Genomic DNA, 12935 nt, shown 5'->3' on the forward strand with positions numbered 1-12935 from the left:
CAGATTACATTTTAGTGAGGGAGGCAGGGTGAGTGAAAAACACAAGAATGAGTTAGTTTCAGAGTGATATAAGGGTTATGAATGTCATCAACAGAGGCTTGGGACAGAAAATAATGGGGTAAGGGATAAGTGGTTCAGAGAAACGTGGACCTGTAAAAACCCATAAAAAGGGATATTTATCAGCTGGGTGCGGTGGCTCATGCCTGTAATCCCAGCACTTTGGGAGGCTGAGGTGGATGGATCACAAGGTCGGGAGTTCGAGACCAGCCTGGCCAGTCTGGTGAAATCCTGTCTCTCCTAAAAATACAAAAAAATAGCTGGGTGTGGTGGCATGCGCCTATAGTCCCAGTTGCTTGGGAGGCTGAGGCAGGAAAATTGCTTGGACCCAGGAGGCTGAGGTAATAATGAGTCGAGATCACGCCACTGCACTCCAGCCTGGGTGACAGAACAAGACTCTGTCTCAAAAAAAACCAAAAAGATATTAAGATATTTATGATGAAACAGGGGAGAAAGCATTTCAGTTCTGGGAAACTGTAAATGCAAAGATCCTGAGACAAGAAAGATCTGTGTGAAAACCTAAAGCCCACTATAGTTTCAGCACAGCGGGTGAGGAGAGAGCTGTGAACTGGGATGGGAGAGGAAGCAGTTTCCAGAACCCGAGCTTCCTGGAAGCTGAGTAGAAAGGTCAGAGCCACAAGCCCCACTCATGAGTCTGATGTGGGTTTGGGGGAGTAGGAGATAATCATACACTTCAGAACATACAGCAAAATAAGGATAAACATGGCCCTCTGCTGTAGATTTGACTCTTACAAACAACAAATTGCAAAGGTTCTCCATTTCCAACTTTTTTTGGAGGAGTTCTTGTTAGAAGTTCCTTCCTGACATAGCATGATTGTCTATAAGGTAAACTGAGATGGCTATGAATGACCCATGTGCCTCTCTATGACACAGTGTCTTACTGTAGGATCTTATTTACTCTGTCATGTTTATTAAAATAAAGCCAGCCACCCTGACTTTATTACGGGGAAAAGTATTCACAGTTTGGTTTCCATGCCTTTGCAGCTGCATTAAAACTCTTTGTATAACTGTTTAAATTTTTAGCAGCTCTTAAGTGGATGGAAGGTATGCAGTTTCAAGTTTGTGAATTCAGGAGAAGCATTGATTTATTTTAGCAATTTAAATTCGGAATTTAATTTCCATCTTCCTTGTTCCTTTCTCTTTGTTCTCTGCCTATTTTTTTTTTCTCTCTCTCTTTCTCTCTCTCTCTCACACACACATACACACACATACACCCCACACACAGGACTTTTCTGTAGCTAAGGAACCCTAAATAAAATAGGTTTAAAACAAGTTTTGAGACTTTTAAGATAATCTCCATGGTGTGGTGCTGATGACATACTCCAGGCCATTTGGCAAGCTGCTATGTAGTAAGTACATAGCAGGATATTTGTACCAGTTAAGCAAAGTATGGTGTGGACAGCCAGAACAGAAACAAATAGAATTTATTTCTGTAGACTAGAAGAAATTAGCAATTGAAAACCTCAATATGTTCAAGTTTACAAGTGAAATAATAGAATCAAAGAATTCCGTCTCTTTGAGTCGTATTTCTCCATCTCTGAGTGATAGCTCCACTGAGCTGGTTGTACTGGACGGTCTCTGGGAGGGAACCTGAGCCTGTGGCCTGAGCAGCACAGGTCTGGCACATTACAGTGACGGGGACTTGTAGCGGGCATTTAGGCTGCCAGCTTCCATGTTACCTTCCTAACAGCATCCTCAATTTACTGGAAAAATATATTGCCCATTGCTTGTAGTCATAGTGGTAGGACCAGGGCCTCACCCTCCTATGCTCTGATTCAGAACAAGGGAAAAAAAGACACAGAGCTAACCTTGGCCATCCAGTGTATTTTGCAGGGACTCTGAACTTGGGAGACCGTCCTACCCCAGGATGGAAAACTCATGGACGCCATTCACTATGTCAGTAGTGATGCTGTGGTGGCTTGGTTAAGTTTATCTGTGAACCAGTTGCTGTGCTTTCTGCTTTTTGGTTCTCTGGAGCTCTCCTGGTGCCTGCTTCTCCAAGCCTGCTTCCTTGTATCTCAGTGGTTCTGTGAGCTTCTCATATTATTCCAATCATTTTCTTTTGTTTAAGGTAGCTAGACTCTGTTTCTGTTGTTTACTCTCAAAGGTCTTAATTGAGATGGTATAATAAATGTTCCTAGGGTGAATAAATTCACACAATAAAGATATGCCCAGGTTATGTTTCAAGTCTTTTATGACTTTTCCTTTCTTTCATCATAATCAGAGAATTGAACTGCATCTGTAGATGAATTTTCTTGAAGCTTGGATAAATATGAAAGTTTTATATGACGTCTTTTAGAGGAAAAACTGTTTTCTAAAAATCATTGAAACTTTTAAATATATGGTTATTGTATGGTAGTTAGAAAATTCAGACAAGCATAAAAAATATAAGCATATATACAAACATCTTATATAATAGATATCAATGGAAAAAATCATGTTTAATACCTAAGCACATCTCATGGGAGGGATAATATAGTTTATGTGGTGAATCCCTCATGATTAAACATTTGAGTTCTCTCCAAGTATCCACTCTTATAAAAGATCCTGCAGTGAACATTCTTTTAGGTAAATCCTTGTATGCATAAGCTTATTACCCTTAGGATACATTTCAAGAAATAGAATTGTTGGGCCAAAGACTTTGCATGTTTATAATGCTTTTACTCACAAAAATTGCCCTTAAAAAAGTTGATTAAAAAATAAATAGCCCTTTTATTGTAGCTCTTCCTCAGCAAAAACAAAACAAACAAAAACAAAGAATGGTCTATGTTTCAAGATATGCATCAAGGCAGCCCCATTTAAAACCACATTGCATTAAGTGAGGTGCTTCAACTGATCAATGCAACTAAATAGACACAGATGGTGCAAGAAGAATGTATTAATATCCCTGTATGTTCAATACTACCAGACATTATACCTGCTCTCTCCATTCATATATTTAAAGCTAATTTATAGAGTCCCTACTGTGTGCCTGGGACAGTTTGAGGGGCTGGGAGCGTGTGAAAGGAGGCAAGATCTAGTTTCCAGCTTTGAGGCATTCACAATCCAGTGAGCCATGCAGACCCAGAAATAACTCGCAGACAACAGAGTGTGGTGGCCACTGTCATAGGGGAGGCATAAACACAGCGCACTGAGAGCAGCAAGCCAGAAGCAGTTTCAACTTGTGTGTTTAAAGTCTCCTTGTTTCCTTCTCTCTCACTAGAAAGCACTATTTAAAATGAGAATGTGAGATACACCTTGAGAAATACAAACAGAGAGTTCTGTGGAAGTAAAGAAGGGAGAGATCAAGAGCAACTCCAGGGAGTCCATGGGCATTGGCGAGTGGTAGGACTGGCTTCATGTGGAGGGGCATTCCAGAAGAGAGGGCACTGTGAGCACTGATACAGAGCAGAAAAGAAAAGAATGCATTTGGAGAACACGCTGCTTGAAATAGAAGGTTTGGGTATAGTAAGGTGGCTGAAAGTCTGGGCTACCTGTATTGACGTTAATAACAAGATAAAGCATCTGTGTGTAACTCCACGTGTAAAAGAGAAGCATTGTATTAGTTACCTGTCACTGCTGCAATGAATTACCACTTGGCAGCTTAAAACAGCACAAATTCATTATCTTACAATTCTCTAGATCGGAAATCTGACATCTATCTCACTGTGCTAATATCATGGTGTCTGTGGAGCTGCCTTTTTTTTCTGGGGAGACTGTGTTTCCTTGTCTTCCCCAGCTCCTAGAGACCATCTGCATTCCTTGGCTCATGGCCCCTTCTTCTGTCTTCAAAGCCAGTGACAGCTGGTTGAGTACTTCTCTTGTCGCCTCACTCTGACCTCCTCTTTCACCTCTCTCTTTTACATTTAAGAATATTTTTAAGGGTCCTCTTGTATAATACACAATAATCTTCCCATCTCAAAATCCTCAATCACATCTGCGAAGTCCCTTTTGCCATGCAAGATAACATAACCACAGGTTCTAGGGTTTAGGACATGGATATTTTTGGGGAGCTGCTTTCTACCTTCCACAGGCTTTAGGGTTTTAGAGTAATGAGTGACACTGTTGGGAATCTATCTGCCTGAGGAAGACCATGCTGACATCAATGAAGAGGTTAGACTGGAGGAGGAGAAGACCAGCTAGAAAATCTTTGATGATTACCAAAAAAATATAATTAGGCCCAGTGGAAATAAGAAGGAAGGGACAGATGCAAATAACAGAGTGGGAATAGACTCTCCAGGAACTGGCCAATGTTTGAGTAGAGAGTGGGGAGGAGGGAAACAGAGGTGGAGGTGTCAAAGATGATTCAGGCTTTGAGCAACCATGAGTGAGGATCATGGCTTCATTAACTGAGGTGTTTGGTTTAGGGAAGTGGAGTAGTGGTAAATTCAAGTTTAGATCTTGTTGTCATTAGAGAAATAATCTACAGCTCCTCTACTTTTAAATTTTTCATCGGGATATGCAATAAATATATATTCAAGACATTCAGGCCAGGGAGAGAACCAATAGGTGGAAATGCCTGAGAGATATAGAGACAAAAACTCGGCACAAAGATGGTGAAGAAGAGACACATAGAATGGGGATGCAGATGGGAGGAGAAGGAAAGAGGAGAGAAAAACGTGTAAGAGTAAGATGGGGAAGAAATATAGACCATGAGGATGATGGAAGGACCTAACAAAATAGAGGGAAAATGAGAGACAAGGAATATCAACAGAGAGAAACTAAGAAAGTGATCAACTCAGAGGTTTCTAGCATGAATAAGTTGGCCAATTTAAATTTCCAGTTCACTTGAGATGTGCTCACAATTTAAGATTGTCTTGGCAGATTTATTTATTTCCACAAGTTAATCACTGTCCACAGCTTTTCTGTTTTGTTTAGGTTCCAGGACGCCTCAGTGACCCTTGAGGGGGTGAATTATTCACCCAGTATCCCTTTTGGCTCCCTGCCTGCCTCTGTGAAGGAAGGTTCTGCCCTCCCCTGTCCTTCCCAACATGCCTAGTCTAACTCTTGAATTATTTTATCCTTGGAATTTGAGGCCTTTGTCACATGTGTTGAGGAAAAATGTCTTTCACTCTGTCACAGTCCTTTACAGATGACGTGACTCACTGACACACCAGCACCACACAGGTGTGAGTTTACGCCCGTGTTACAGATGGGAACATTGAGGCTTGACTCTTGTTTAATTACAAGCTCAAGGTCACAGATCATGAAAGCTGGGAAGAACAGGCTAAGACAGCAAATAGTGGGCTAACAGTTTGGGCAGGATCATTTAAGAAGACGTCAGGCAAATGGAATCACTGCCTCTGGAAAACTTAAGTCTTATAGCCAAGGTGCTACGAAGCTCACTCTGAACCCTCCTCCCAAACTAACCCTGCGTTGACAGAGACAAAGGCATAAGAAGGAAGTAAACTATACAGGGGTAGGATTTCCCCTGGCACAGACACCACACGCTTTCATATTTACTGTCTTTGAATAGAGGAAGTGAGTACTGAGAGAGGCTGACCAACTTGTCCAAGGTCACCCAGGAGCCTGCAGTGATCCCAGGGCTCCCTCCTGCCCTCCATCAGATGGGCAGCGTTCCGGCCAGGGAGGACGCGTGCTGGCCAGCCCTGAGCGGGTGAGATCGCTCCAGCCCGCCTCTGCGCCCACTCCCCTGTGCGCCCTGCTGCCAGAAAGGCACCCCCGCCGTTCCTGGCGCCCAGTGGGGGCGGCAGTGGGGACTGCCGGGGCTGGGGGCTTGTTGAGCTCAGGGAGTTCGGCTCGGTCGGGGAGAAGGACGATGCGCGGCGAGCTCAGGTGATCCGGGGCTGGGGTCCTGCGCCCGCAGCCCCTGGCCCACGCCTCGCGCCCGCCGGCTCCCCAGCGCGGGGGCTGGAGCCCGCACCCGAGGGGGCGGCGGGGAGGGCGCAGGCAGCGGCTGGGAGTGCAGCGGCAGCGGCGGCGGCAGAAGCTCGGCTCCGCGGCTGGGGGTGGCCGCTCGGATCTGCCAGGGCGCCTCGCTCCCTCGCCTCCGGCAGCGGGTATGTGCAGCAAGTGCGCCGGGGGTCGGGACCGCAGGAGCCTACAGGTGCCAGCGGGGACGCGGCGGGGGCGGGGCAGCCTGACAGGGTTGGGGGTTTGGGGATTCTCGACTCGGGAGACCCGGCTTTGCGGCAGGGTGGGCTGTGTGCGTGGCGGCTCAGGGCGTAGGTGGGCTGGCTGGTTGTATACGACGTGTTTCCAGCGTGGGTCCACTGTAGGCTTGGGGCTGGTGCTTTGCACTTGTGTATGTAAGTACTTGTGAAACTGCATGTGTGCTCACTGACTATACAAGGAAGGTTGTGTATGGAAAGATTTGTGTTTGTGCCTGTGTGTAAGAAAGGGCATAGGCTGTGCATCCATAGCCAAGTGTGTAACTGGATGTGTGTGAACTCTATGACTGGTCCTTGATGTACAGAGCAGAGAGTGTGCTGTGTGTGCGTGTGTGTGTGTGTGTGTGTGTGTGTGTGTGAGAGAGAGAGAGAGAGAGTATGTGTGTCTTGAGCATCCACCTGGTTGTGTGTACGTGGCATGAGTGTGTGGGTACGCTGTGCTGCATAAAACATTGGCGGTCACTGCTGGTACTCACAACCATCCTGCAGTTGCCTTTCACAGAATCCCAATCCCAATTTCAGATGCATTTCCTCACAGCTTGCTACCCCGTGTGGCCCTGTGCTGTTAGTTGCCTTTGGGAGAAGTGGCTGTTGATACAAGGAAGTGGCAGCTGGCAGAGGTGAAAAAGTGGTAGGCATGAGCTTGTCTTCCTCGAGTTCAATGTTAAGAGAAAATCTTGGCTTGATTTCCATTTGGTCCAATCAAATGAAGAAATGGAATGTTTCTTAGGGTACAGGTTTGGCATGAACCAAAGGTGACTTTTGATGGAAAGATACTGATTCAAGTTTGCCTTCCCTGTCTTGTATTGCCGGGATGGATTCTGAGGGCCTTAAAGCTGTGGGTGACTGTGGCGGGCAGTAGTGGATATTTAACCTGTCCCCTGAGTGGAACTTCAGCATCAGTGACCAAGGGAGATGTTGCTGTGTGCTCCTGGTGAGCCAGATTGTGGAGGAAAAGGACGTGGGTGATGGATGCGGCGCCCTGAAAACAAGAAAAAGTCAGGGCAGGGATGAGACCTGCAGAGTTCTGAAGAGCAGCTCTCACCTAGGAAATATACAAGTGTCAGGAAAAAAATTAGTAAAAAGTAAAGAGGTTGTGCAGCATTAGCAAGTGATTTCTTAATCATGTTTAGTTTCCTCATCCATTTTCATCTTAAATTCTCTCTTATGTTTGCATCATTCCCTCCTATGGGAAATAGCCTTATTATAATTATTATTAGAGAGGAGAGCCACAGTCATTATTTAAATGCCAGGAGAACAGTAGCCCACTGAAGCTAGCAGGAGCTTCAGAGAGAGTTTAGTCCAGCTTATATGGAGCAGAAGGAGGCCTGAGGTCCCAGAGGACAGTCATGTCTCTGGTTCCTCTGAGTTATCTGGATTTCAGTCCTGATGCTGTTCCTTCTAGGGCCACCGCATCCTTGTAGCCAACAAATCAAATGTGTAGCATTTCACCCTGCTCTTCTGGGCTTCCCTGATTCTATTCATCTCCTCATCTCCTCCCCCAGCTTCACAGACTAAAGGACAGCACCTGAAACCCAGCATAAGCATCCTGCTACTCCAAACCACCTCCTGATTTTTCCGCCTGTTATAGAGCACCACCGTCCTCTACATCACCCAGTCTGGGAACTGAAGTCACCTTTCTATTCCTCCTCTTCCTTCATCACTAGCTGCCATTGTTTTCATCAACAGGCAGGTTTTTTCTGTTTTCTCTCAATACCTCTTAAATCTATTACGTTTTTCATTCCCACTGCCACTACCTTACCAAGTAAGACCTTTATTTGGGAGTTTCTGGAGATAGGAACAGATATAGACTGTGATCACTGAAAAAATGCAAAGCAAATACATGAAGTCAACACCCTTCATATTATCACTGTCTGATGAACAAGTAAAATCAGGTTTTTGGAAGAATCTGGATGATTGCTGTGACATCATTATGTGACATAGATCATTTGTTTGCTTTTCTCAGTTTTGGTTTCTTCACCTGTGAAATGTGATTAATGATTTCAGCAAGAATCTAGTCACTAGATCATTTCCAAGTATTCTCTCAATGCTAGAATTCTCTGATTGCCATTGATATTCTTGGTTTTAGCAAGAAACATTTCATCTAATTTTTTATGGTTACCTTCTGATATGTAACCAGCCAATTTGTTGATATGAAAATTCAGTTTGTTGTTAGGAAAAGCAAACTGGCAAAGAGGGAAAGAGTGAAATACACTCTTGACTTCAGTTTGAGGTTGAAGCTCAACTGCATACATGAAGCCTTAGAGTTGGAGGAGTTTTAGAGGTTACCCATTCTCACCTCCCATCGAGTACCAGAATCTCCCATATCATTGCCTTTTGAATATTGAAAAATGTGTCCAGCCTTATTAAAGTAACGTCACACCACGCAGAAACTCAAGATTTCTTGGTACTATTGGAATTTTGAGGTGGATCATTTGTTGTTGTGAGGACCGTGCTCTGCATCATAGAATGTTCAGCAGCATCTCTGGCATTTATTAGATGCCAGTAGCAACCCCTACTTGTGACAACCAGAAATGTCTCTAGGCATTGCTAAATGTCCTGTGAGGATGGGTGGGAAAGTACCCCTCCTCCCACCAGTTCAGTGGAAAACCACTGCTGTAATTCAAGCACGAGTCTTATAACCTTGCACAGAAACATCTTACAACAAAGTTTTTAAATAAATAGATGAATTGCTGTGTTGCTAGCTGTCTTCCCACTCCCTTCCAACTTTATCACCCTCACACATTTACCTTTATCCCTCCCGATTTTCACTGCCTTGTTGCTCTGCCTGGAAATGCTCAACATGCTGCTGAAGGCTGTGGAGCATTTGGGAGACAATATAATAATAATCTTAATAGCTCACATTAATCTAGATCTTGATATGTGCCAGACACTGTTCTAAATGCTTAATGAAAATGATCTTATTTAATCTTCATTAAGAATCCTATGAAAGAGATATTTCTGTTACTCTCATTTTAGCAATGAGGTAACTCAAACAGAGAGGTAAAATAATGTACCTAAGTTCTCTCAGCTATGGAGTAGTGAAGCTGGGGTGGGATCATGTGTCATCTGATTCCAGAGTCCATGCTCTGAACCTCCATACTATAATGCCTTGCATGAATGGGATCTTGGTGTTACAGGGTGGAAAAGAGCTTAGATATCCCCAAGCCCGGCTGTAGATCCAAGTCTGCCTTTAGAAAACAGGAGAGACTATGAGTTTGTGAGTTGTGTTCAGCTGAAATGTGATTTCTCTCATTTTTATTTCTTCTCACCCTGTCTGTTATTCAGAAATAGCTCAAAGGCATATGTAGAGTGAGAGGGGTGGTGGCAGGGTTGGGTAATAGAAAAGTGGGAAGGTGCAGGGGAAAGGAAGGATGGAGAAAGGAACAATGCATGATACCTTTGTTTCTCCATTAACACCTCCTTACCACCAATCTAAACTTTAGATATTTCTTCTCTTGTCGAAATTAAAGTTGCCGTATTTTAAATCAACTCTCTCGTTACACTTCTTGGTTTGCCCTTTGATTCTTTCATTCTGCATGCTGTTGACTTTTTATACTATTAAGACAGTAGAAAGTGGTACACATTTGAACAATGGGAAATACAATGTAAATGGCTATCAAATAGACTTGTTCATAGGGCTAGCCTTAAATATAGTCAGAGTAAGAATGACTGCCAATTACCAATTACTAATATGCTTGCAAATCTAAGGCATGTCTAAGAAGGTTGACTATTTTTTTAAGACCCTATATCAACAAATTCACCGGTTTGGTAACTGTCAGTGAATAAATGATAAAACACTGGCTTTACCAGCCTCATGATTGGGTTAAGATAGTAGTTCTCAAACTTTCATGAGCAACAGAATAATTGAATTATTTGTAACACAAAGGATAAATGCCTGAGGGGATGAATACCCCATTTTACATGATCATGAAGTGATTATTATACATTGCATACCTATATCAAAACATCTCATGTACCCTACGTACCCACAAAAATTATATATTAAAAAATATTTTAAAAACATGGGTTGCTGGTAGGTTGAGGTCCGAGGTTTCTAATTTCTAATAGGATCGCAGATGATAATGTTGCTGCTGGTTGAGACCACTATTTGAGAACCATTGGATTAAGACCTAAGGAATGAAAATGAAACTCAAAATCCAGCCACCTGGATTTTTAGAATGAAAATATGTCTGATTTTAATATAACTAAACACTTGGATTAATGAGAATCAATGAGTGGAACAAGACTGAAAGGTCAATAATTACTAGGGATGAATTGACATTTCTTGCTAAGCATCTAAACTTTGCCTCTTGTTTCAAGTTTCAGAAAAACCTTTGCGTTTTCTCAGCAATTGTACTTCTAGGTTGGATTAATTCTGGTCTTAGATCTTGTCATATTCCTTGCCTCCACCTACCCCCACTGCTACCTTAATTTGGATGATATCCTCATTACTCACAGAGTAATCCAAATCAAAAGTCCTTTAATATCTTGTATACTGCTAGGTAAATTCTGAAGAGACTCTTTAAGTTAAGAAAGCTATATTATCTGTCCATCCAGTTTGTATTTCTTTCCTTTCAAATGCACATTAGCACTATGGAGAAATCCAACAGAAATGTAAGTCTGCACATTTATGTATAACTAATTAAATTTTTGATGTCTCAATCAGAAAGTTTCTTTTAAAACCAAATTTCAAACTCAATCAACTCCTTCCTTCTTCTTGAATATCAGCATCTATTTTTTTTTATGATTACGCATTCCTCATCCAAGCAAGGTGTCTCTAAGTACTTGCTCAGAAAGATCTGTTCTGAAACTCAGATTTGACATAATGTTTATTGAATATTTTATAGACTGTGGAGTTTCATACATCTAGTCTTCCTTGATTTTTCTATCAATTACTGAGAGAAGTATTGTTTCTCTCATTTACAGATAAGAAAACTAAGGCCTAGACACATTAAGAAAACTCTCATATTAGTTAGAAGGCTAGATGTATTAGTAAATACATTTATTGGTTATACACAATAGAAGCCAACACTGGTTATTTAAACAAAAAAGTTGGAATGTATTGAAAAGATGATAGTGCTTTTCCTTAGGAGTTAAGGAACTGAACTCCAGGAAGGATGGGAAACCAGCCAACTCTGGAAAACACCGCTCCCAGAGTTCATGACCCTTTCCCCATTGCTCTGCCATTTGTGTGACACATTCCCAGGAATCTGTTCTCTTAGTTCAGATTCTCAGGAAAGAGATGTGATTGGCTCAATTGCTTATGGCCAAGAAGCCATAGCAGAAGCATAGTTGCCGTAGGCTCATCCTTGTGGTCGTGGTCCATTTTTCCAATCACAAGCGGTCTTGTGGCTGCCCGAATAAATGTCCTCTCCTATCCCACAACTAGTATGGCAAAGACAGGATTTCAATTCAGGTTTGACTTCAAGGCCAGTACAGCTAGTGCTAGACTTATGATCACGATTGGTTCCAACAAACCGGTCGTAACACGATTTGGTCGTAAGTTGAGTAGGCTATATGCACGCGGAGATGGTAGTGCTGCCGGAAGCTGGTCCGCACTGTCGTACGCCCAGCTGGGCAACATTTGTGCTGCCAGACGCGGAGCAGTCGTGGCTAGTGATTGTGGTCGTAAAGTCGAATGGTCTTAAGTTGCATAGGTCGTAAGTCGATCAATACCTGTATTTTTCTTCTCCAAAAGGGATGTTGGATGGAGAATCACATACTGTGGCTTGTAATAAAGACAATCTGCCTTTCTTTTCGAGGTTCCTCCACATTAGGCAACCCCGACACAACATCCTGATCCTTCCATTAGTGTGTCTGTCTTGAACTCTGATGCTACAGTGGGCACATGCTGGCACCTCTCTGTCCACCTGGTTTCTGTGTCATGTGGCCTGGCTTCTCATTCTGCTCATGTTTGTCACATCTGTTCACCTAGCATGATCTAATTCACAGATTGTACCCCGTCTTCTACCTGTACAGTAGATCATCATTGCTGATGCCAAGAACTTACCATGAGCATTGCTGAGAGCTCTGTCTCTCATTTAACTTTTCTAAAAACTCTGTTGTTGCCCTTTTGGGGGCTTATTTTCCAATATTTTATTATGAAAATACATACTTAAGGGGAAAGTTGAAATAACTATATAGTGAGCACTCATATAGTCACCAAAAAGATTCTATAATTATCATTTTACCATAGTTGCTTTGTCATATTTCTATCTATTCACCAATCCATTTTTTGGATGATTGCAAAGTTGTTGTTTCTTGTTCTCATTTTTATGCTGAGGAAACAAACCAAGACAGGTGACATGACCTGCCCAAGGTCACTCAGGAGGAAGTGATTTGGCTGGGACTTAACACTGGCAGTCTGACTTCCCAAACCACCTTCTCTTTTTTGTTGGTTTTGTTTTTGAGACTCTGACACTCAGGCTGGAGTGCAATGGCACGATCTCAGCTCACTGCAACTGTCACCTCCTGGGTTCAAGCGACTCTCCTGCTTCAGCCTCCCGAGTAGCTGGGACTACAGGCATGCACCGACACACCCGGCTAATTTTTGTTATTTTAGTAGAGAAGGGTGTTTTGCCATGTTGGCCAGGCTGATCTCAAACTCCTGACCTCAGGTGATCCACCTGCCTCAGCCTCCCAAAGTGCTGAGATTACAGGTATGAGTCACCGCTCCTGGCCCAAACCACCTTCTTAACCACCAAGCAGTTTTGTCTTCTCTGGAAAGGAAGAAGGAAAGACTCA

At 43.0% G+C, this 12935-nt stretch overlaps 1 protein-coding gene across 2 annotated transcripts in view; it reads left to right on the forward strand.

The window, feature by feature from the left end:
* Positions 1–5468: 5468 nt before the first annotated feature.
* HTR4 (5-hydroxytryptamine receptor 4) overlaps positions 5469–12935 on the forward strand; it is a 205041-nt gene continuing 197574 nt past the window's right edge. For both annotated transcript variants that reach the window (XM_017531352.2, XM_017531351.2), the window contains exon 1: positions 5469–6077. The gene's annotated coding sequence lies outside the window, so the exon portion shown is untranslated. The remainder of the gene's footprint in view (positions 6078–12935) is intronic.

Source organism: Cebus imitator, unplaced genomic scaffold, assembly GCF_001604975.1.
Source record: "Cebus imitator isolate Cc_AM_T3 unplaced genomic scaffold, Cebus_imitator-1.0 Scaffold71, whole genome shotgun sequence".
NCBI classification, from domain to species: Eukaryota; Metazoa; Chordata; class Mammalia; order Primates; family Cebidae; genus Cebus; species Cebus imitator.